General features: G+C 39.0%; 1 pseudogene; it reads right to left on the bottom strand.

Moving 5' to 3' along the window:
* Positions 1-1,112: 1,112 nt before the first annotated feature.
* LOC148370517 (U2 spliceosomal RNA) lies at positions 1,113-1,282 on the bottom strand (annotated as a pseudogene).
* Between the last annotated feature and the right edge of the window lie 7,818 nt (positions 1,283-9,100).

The raw sequence follows: 9,100 nt of genomic DNA, 5'->3' as shown, positions 1-9,100 counted from the left end.
GTATCTGTGGGTGGGCACTTCCTACCCCTTGAAACTGTCCAGTCAGCATTTAGGGCAAATCACTCTACTGACACAGGCCTGGCTAAAGTAACCAATGATCTCCTTTTAGCAATACATTCCGGTGCCTCATCAATGTTGCTGCTGGATCTCAGTGTTGCTTTTGATACTGTCAACCACAACATATTACTTCTATTCCAAAGCTTATGATTGATGCCCACCTCATATTCTGTATTGTCCTGTCTTTTTCCGACTGCCTGCCTGGTGGTGATACGAAGGAGAAGGACGATTTGAGATGAGTCAGCGGACCAGCGTTTGACCTGAAGCATGTCAACTCCTGCATGGACCAGCTGGCAGAGATGGGAAGCTGCGTCGTGGCCGTCATAGACTTTCTGGACTAGTTTGCAGGCTGGAGGCGTCGTTGCTGTCATGCACTTTCCGGACAAATTTTCAACATGTTACCTAGTGTTTATTATGTTTGTGTATTGTAATGCTAAATGTAATTCACCCTGAAAGGGGGATTACCACTTGTGAGGTCCCTTCTCAAGGTTTCTCTTTTTCCTCACGCTGAGGTTTTTAGTTGTTCCTTGCCCGCATGTTGGTTTAAGATCAGGTAATCGTGTCATTGTAATCCTGTGCAGTCCTTTGAGACATTTTTGTGATTAAGGGCTATATGAATAAATGTGACTTGAATAGTTTTTAGCGGTGGTCTCCAACCTTTTTCAAGATGAGAGCTACGTTTTGCTACTACCGTAAATTCTGGACTATAGAGCGCATCTGATTATAAGCCGCACCCATCATATTTTAAGGGGATAACCGCTTTTGTACTTACACAAGCCGCACCTGTATATAAGCCGCATGCACCCACATCAAAAAAGCATGCACCCACATCAACAAAACACGAAATTAATCCAAGCCAAATTTCAAGTCCAAACTTCAAGTCCCGCGATTGAAACTAAATGTGGGGTTTTGTAGAGGTTTATTGTTCTATATTCTTTATCTATTATCCATTATCGGTCAAATCATAATACACTACAAAGCCAAGAGGCCGAGACACTTGCTCCCAGCCAAGAGGCTGAGTCAAGGTCCGAGGCACAGGGCCAAGCAGCGATCAGTGTGAAAGCACCGTTCCCGGAGGTACTGCAATACCGGGTTGATGCGTGGAGTGGACAGAGCAAGCTCTTATTCCATCTCCCAATTGCAAAAATCAACAAATCTACAGTTCTTTCAGTTTCGTGTTTTTTTGGTTTGAACAAATTTATTGACACTAAAAACAGAAAACAATCATGACAATCTCAACAGCAATTAAGCACATTCACAATATTATATTCCAATATTACGTTTTTAACAGCAAACACAAAGTGAGGTTTGAACAAACCTTCTCGAAAATCAAACATATTCACAATTTCATTATATAACATCTTTGTTAGTGTCAATAGATCCGTCCAGGCCAAAGTCGATTGTCCTCGGTCTGAACAAATCCACTGACACCAACAGCAGCAAAACACAGCCATCAAGCATATTCACAATTTTTTTATATTTGACAATATGACGTGACGATATGACGTTTTAACATTTTTTCCTGACATTTTCAACATCAATTAAACAATTTCAGAGTTATTTTCTGTCCTTCATTGAAACACAGTCCAAAAATCACAGCTGCCAAAATGAACGTAAAATGATATAGGTACTTCTTAACATTTGTTGCAGACCTGCAGATTCTGGGTGCCCGTTGATAGTAATCCATGGATAAAAAAAAGTGTATATTTCCAAAGGTAATGGTGGGAAAAATATATATATCCATTATTGTCCACCGTGTCCACAAAAACTCACCTTTGCCGGTCGCCACTTTCCCATCAGCCCGCGTTTGCTCCGCCCCTCTTTTTTAATTTGTTCGTGCAGAATAATTGTCTCAAATAAATACAAATAAATACATTACAAAAATATACAGTTGCAAATACATATTACACATATTTACAAAGAAAAACGGTACATCGAGAGAGTTTTCAAAGCTTTAACAATAATAATATAACTTTCATCCTAAACCGTGCCTTTGGGAGGTAGCCTCACGCTACTAACAACACGCTCGCATTCCTGCATATTAGTCTGTTAAGGGAATAAAAGCTGTATTCGTTGATGTTGAAAATGTCAGGAAAAAATGTTAAAACGTCACATCGTCACGTCACATTGTCAGATATAACAAAATTGTGAATATGCTTGATGGCTGTTGAGATTGTCGTGTTTGTTTTGCTGCTGTTGTTGTCGGTGGATTTGTTTAGACCAAAGACAATCGACTTTGGCCTGGACAGATCTATTGACACTAACAAAGGTGTTATATAATGAAATTGTGAATATGCTTGATTGCTATTAAGATTTTCGAGAAGGGTTGTTCAAACCTCACATTGTGTTTGCTGTTAAAAACGTCATATTGAAATATAATATTGTGAATGTGCTTGATTGCTGTTGAGATTGTCATGATTGTTTTCTGTTATTAGTGTCAATAAATTTGTTCAAACCACCGCAGACCATCCGCTTCTTCCTCCTTATTAATGACACCTAACTTGTCTTCCTCAATTTCGGAAAGAAACCTTGTCATGATGACGTCGTCCCACGCTCCCTTACTTCAATGCACCCCAGCAATATGACCGTTTACTTTTGACCTGGAAGCTGCGTCATGAGCCTTATTTTGTGCAATTTGCACGATGAGGGTATGTTTACGCTCAGAAGTTTTGATCTTCCTCGACGCATATACTCCACCGGTCTTAATCTCACCTTATATACTCGAGCGCCGCTAGCGGCCGTTAAAAATATTACCGTATTTTCCGCACTATAGGGCGCACCGTGTTATAGGGCGCACCCCCAAAAAATAGTTTTTGGTCCTATATCTTCCATAGATAAGGCGCACCGGATTATAAGGCGCTACAATGGGAACGTCGACAAAACAGTCAGATGATTCAGTCAAACTGATTACCCCCTTAACATTCCCAAAGCTTGCAAACAAGCAAATTCGTGTCGTAGACACGTGCAGATGCGGTGTCCGTACGATGTCACTTAAATGCGTCATTTCAAATATCATTCGGAAGGTTAAAGTCTTGGAATTCAAGAAATGCCAACCATTCCTTACTTTCTATTTTCTTTTTCGCTCGCAACTTTACTGTGCATATGACAATAAACACTTGTAATTGAGTTTAATTCACTCAACTCATCACAGCAACATCAAGATCGTTCTAAAACAAGATACCGGGAAAATACAAAGCCGCATAACTCACCTAAGTTCTCACGTTCAATAATGATACGCAATCATGGTCTTCTTACAACCGTGTGTAGTAAATACAGGAGAGTAAAATGTTTACAAATACAGACTAATGAAACATGTTTCTTTATGGCGTACTTTAGCAAGCTTGCTATTCAGTCATCTTTTTCGGCCAATTACAGGGTTTGTTTTGGCCCTCTAGCGTATCCGAGGCTCCGAATAACTTCAGCCAATAGCGTTCGATGTAACAGATGATTGACACATCTTTTTCGGCCAATTGCAGGGTTTGTTTTGGCCCTCTAGCGTATCCGAGGCTCCGAATAACTTCAGCCAATAGCGATCGATTTAACGGATGATTGACACATCTTTTTCGGCCAATTGCAGGGTTTGTTTTGGCCCTCTAGCGTATCCAAGGCTCCGAATAACTTCAGCCAATAGCGATCGATTTAACAGACGATTGGCACATCTTTTTCAGCCAATTGCAGGGTTTGTTTTGGCCCTCTAGCCAATCCGAGGCTCCGAATAACTTTAGCCAATAGCGATCGATTCAAATAATGATTGACACATTGGTTAGCCAATGAATGAAACGCTGGTATATAAATCCCAGCATACACCGCGGACTACTCCACGTTCGGGGGAAAATCGAGTCGGCGGCTGTTGCGTAAGTTGCGAGACCTTGCGAATTTAATATTGAGCCATAAATAAGGCGCACTGTATTATAAGGCGCATGGTCAGCTTTTGAAAAAAAATAAGTCTTTTAGGTGCGCCTTGTAGTGTGGAAAATACGGTACATAAATTGGCCGCATCTCTGAATAAGCCGCAGGGTTGAACAGTTGGGAAAAAAGTTGCGGCTTATAGTTCGGAATTTACGGTAATTAAAGGTTCCCTGTTTTATGTGCATATCAAAAATAACAACAAATCAACATTTTTATTTCTATGCTGTAACTGTGTTATGAAACGTTTGATGTAAGTAGGATTAAACGAATTCAGTCAGTGAGCCCAAAAAATAATTTTATTAAAAATTCACAATGACTAAGAACTGGTAAACCTTATTCAGAACAGGTTCGCGGGCACCTCAGCTGTCTCTAGATGGCACCCCCTTGGAGACCCTTGTTCTATATTAAGTACTACTTATACAGTATATACATGAATATGATCAAATACATTATACATGCATATTATGGAAACATTTAAATGTTATTTACCTTTGGTGTGACGTGACTTGAGCTAATTACGACCTTATTCCTTAGCGAGGGTAACAATGTGTGTGCCCTCTTTATATCATCCCAAGCTTGGGTCCTATTGCTACAACCGTTTTACTTCTCCCTTTAGCATCACTGCAAGTTTTGGGACAAATTCAAATTTGTTACACAAGATTCAGAACAAGACAAATAGTTTAGTCAATAGCATATCGGCATCTTGATAAGGCAAAGCAATTGCGGACCAGCATCTTATATGACGTTGATCAACAGCAGACAGGCATTTAAGAGGTGTATCAAGTGTCATGGTTTGGTGGTAGATGATGGAGCTAATTCAGGAAGGCTGGAACTGGAGCCAGGGGTGCTCTGAAACTCTTGTTCTGCTCTCCTAGAAAAAAATCATTTGAATTTACCCAATTGTCCACGTTTAATTTGAATGAGACTTTAAGACAGGAAGTGACGTCACATTGAGAACCATTTTGCTTTAGTCTATTTAAATGTGCTCATTTACAGATTACATCATCACCATTATCAATAATCTACTTCTGTGATTGTGCCTTCAACAATTTTAAAAGTAAGAACACTACATGAACATGAGTTTTTGGGCTCAATAAATAACTTGTTGTTGATGTCGTATGATGAGAAGAATGCCAAAAAAACCTATTGTATTCCACATCATAACGTGAATATATTGTAATCAAGGGATTTCTTTAACCCAGGAGCCCACTGCACATGCTTGCAGTGCTAATATATGGTAATTGACTCATCTTATTTAACTTTTCTTTTTTTTTTTTTTCCAACAAACATTTATACAAAATAGAAGAGAAGGAAAAAAACACAATTATCTCTAAAAACTGGAAACTATTTTTATTGAATTAACCTTATTAGTGCATTACGGTAGACAAATCCCCCAACCCCCCCCGGAAAGAGCTCTCATCTGCATTAAGATCAATTTCTCAGGTTGACTGCACAATTTAATTAAAGAAAAGATTAAGAATCATTAAGCGAGCTGCTGTACCTTGCAGTTATGCTGGGCCCCGTCTGACTCGGCTTGAGGAAAACACAGATGGTGGCCCCCAAAACTGGTAAAACCCCGGAACACTATTGGAATGATCCTATTAGTTTCTCAGGTAGGGGGGCAAAGAGCAAATTTAGGGAAAATTGCTACACTTGCAGCTTGCAGACCAATTTCACCAGATATTATATATATATATATATATATATATATATATATATATATATATATATATATATATATATATATATATATATATATATATATATATATATATATATATATATATATATATATATTTTTTTTTTTTTTATTTTTTTTTTTGAAAAGCCCATGTGTGAGTTTGTGAGCAATTGTTTTGATTTTTGAAGAACATTGGGAAGTTTTATCTCTCACAGGGGGCGGCTATTTTGTTACTTGCTGTGTCCACTAAAAATTACATCACAGTGAATATTTTCTGACTGAATCATGTATCAAACAGTTCATGCTATTTTTCACCCAAAATCAAATTTATCAAAAGAATTAGCTTTGGTTTGGAGAGTAAAAAAAACAAGGTTTGTTGTAACCCAAAATGTATAAATTATATATTGTTTATTATTATATATTATTTCAAAATTACTAGGAAAAGTTTTCACCCCTTACAAAGAAAGCTAAACAAAAACAGATTCATATTGCTTACAAATGTGTTTTCTACAATACAATACTAACAGATTGGTATATGATATTGTTTGGCAACTTACTGGTTCAATGTTACTTCAGATCATGTGATCTATTTAGTTTGTGCTAGCCCATAGGTACAGTAACCCCAAAGGGATACGACATGAATCCCTTCTAAGGTGGGGATTGCATAAATTGCCACAGAGTGGGGATAAAATCATATGGTAATCTGAAGCTAACACATTTTTCCCCCATTACCCCAGATACTAACAGAAGAACCAAATAGAATATCACAAGTAACACTGAATCGATTTGTGATTCCCCAGTGAATAAAGAGACGCAAACCAAAAACGGACCAGAATTTTATACGAAGTAAAACAATACCAGACTGGGATCTTAAGCTAAGTAACTCGTCATAAGCATTAACACCACAAAGTTGTATTTGTTATTGATGGTATACATTAGGGAAATATTTTAGATAGGGGTTTAAAAACAGCTTATTCCACACTGCAAAGCAAAAGAATGGTGAGGCGGGATGCGGTGACGTGTGTTTTTACATTACTTTGGTTTGTAATATCTGGTTTTCATCATGTTTCGTACACCTTTTTCATGGCCACATTCAAGCACTTTTCAAGTACCGTATTTTCCGCACTATAAGGCGCACCTAAAAGTCTTAATTATTTTCAAAAGCTGACCATGTGCCTTATAATACAGTGCGCCTTATATATGGCTCAATATTAAATCGCAAGGTCTCGCAACTTACGCAACAGCTGTCGACTCGATTTTCCCCCGAACGTGGAGTAGTTCGCGGTGTATGCTGGGATTTATATACCAGCGTTTCATTGGCTAACCAATGTGTCAATCATCATTTGAATCGATCGCAATTGGCTAAAGTTTTTCGGAGCCTCGGATTGGCTAGAGGGCCGAAACAAACCCTGCAATTGGCCGAAAAAGATGTGTCAATCATCAGTTAAATCGATCGCTATTGGCTGAAGTTATTCGGAGCCTCGGATAGGCTAGAGGGCCAAAACAAACCCTGCAATTGGCCGAAACAGATGACTGAATAGAAAGCTTGATAAACTACGCCATAGAGAAACATGTTTCATTAGTCTGTATTTGTAAATATTTTACTCTCCTGGGTTTACTACACTCACGGTTGTAAGAAGACCATGGTTGCGTATCATTATTGAACGTGAGAACTTAGGTGAGCTAAGCGGCTTTATATTTTCCCGGTATCTTGTTTTAGAACGATCTTGATGTTGCTGTGATGAGTTGAGTGAATTAAACTCAATTCCAAGTGTTTATTGTCATATGCACAGTAATGTTGCAAGCGAAAAAGAAAATAGAAAGTAAGGAATGGTTGGCATTTCTTGAATTCCAAGACTTTAACCTTCCGAATGATATTTGAAATGACGCATTTAAGTGACGTAGTACGGACACCGCATCCGCACGTGTCTACGACACGTATTTGCTTCTTTGCAAGCTTTGGGAATGTTAAGGGGGTAATCAGTTTGACTGAATCATCTGACTGTTTTGTCGACGTTCCCATTGTAGCGCCTTATAATCCGGTGCGCCTTATCTATGGAAGATATAGGACCAAAAACTATTTTTTGGGGGTGCGCCCTATAACACGGTGCGCCCTATAGTGCGGAAAATATGGTACCTCCAAGGCCAATTTTTTTCAACTTTCACAGTACCTTCAAAGGAGGAAATCTGGCACCAATGAAACATATTTTGTTGTTGTTGTTGACTTTTTGGACTAAAATAAAGTCGCCATCTTGCTGCAAGCACAATCTTTGTGCTATTTTAAAGTTTTCCTATATATGATCCACGATCTTTTTGTATTAATGGGCTAGTACAAACTGACAGAAATTCTCCCATTCTGCTTTAAAAATGCAATGACAACAATTTCCAATTTTTTCAGGAACATCACCCAAAAAAAACAAGCATTTCCCCGACCTTGAATACCCAACATTAAAATCCAAGCATTTTCCAGGATTTCAAGCACCCGTGCGAACCCTGTTCATCCTATTTTCTCCAAATTCCACATGTACACTAAACAGGACCCCTAGTGTAAGTGTGTTTGGTTCATAATCTCAGCAACCATTCTGACCACTATACATTTTTAAAAATATGTATATGCAAATAGTTTGCCTGGATCCAGTTAAAAGTAAGGAACGAAAAAGTCAGGGAAGAAGTAAGAAGTAAACATGCGAAGCCCTAATCCTCTTGCTTTTGCTAAGCAAAATGACAAGCGCAGGAAGCCAGGCATAAAGGACTCACTCATGTATGGCGCACTTGAGTATTACTACGAGGCACCTGCACTGGAATGAGCAGATACAAATAACTGGAAAATAATGCGGGCAGAGAGGATGAAGGGCGCTGCTGGCTAAGAAGCTTAAAAGAGTCTCTTGCCTTTGAATGCAATCAGGCGCCATTGAGACGGTAGGCAGCAGGTGCTCGCTGGCAGGTGGAGGCGAGCAGATGCATTGGCAGCTCCCAAGTACAGGTGTGAACAAAAATGCTACTCCCTAATTACTTATTTAAATGCTTAATTTCTGTGTTTCAATATTGATTGCTACCTTTATGCTGGAATTTCCCTACGGGGGCCGGCAAACATATTCATCGCTGCCTTTTCTTACTTTAAATACCGCCAAACAAATTGGGCTTTTCTCTATTTGTCTTCTTGTTTGTATCCTTAACGAACGCTTGGGGAGTGATTGGAGAGGTCTATGTCTTACTCACATGAAAAACAGCTTGGTATTCACATTTTTACACATAGTCCTAGAACTATTCAGCCTCCGTCTTGGACATCAAGAGATGCGCCGAAGCTTCATTTTCCAAGTCACTTTCCGTGCTGAGTGTCCCTTCATGAATTATGCCAGCTTTTAAAAACGATCAAACAACAGTCCGAGCAGAAACGCCAGCCCACGCCTCCACAATCCATTCACAAATAGTGGCGTAACCCGCCTGGTGCTG

Source organism: Urocampus carinirostris, chromosome 3 (genome assembly GCF_059441175.1).
Source record: "Urocampus carinirostris isolate Australia breed hairy pipefish chromosome 3, RoL_Ucar_1.0, whole genome shotgun sequence".
NCBI classification, from domain to species: domain Eukaryota; kingdom Metazoa; phylum Chordata; class Actinopteri; order Syngnathiformes; family Syngnathidae; genus Urocampus; species Urocampus carinirostris.
This window is presented reverse-complemented; position numbering and strand designations above follow the sequence as displayed.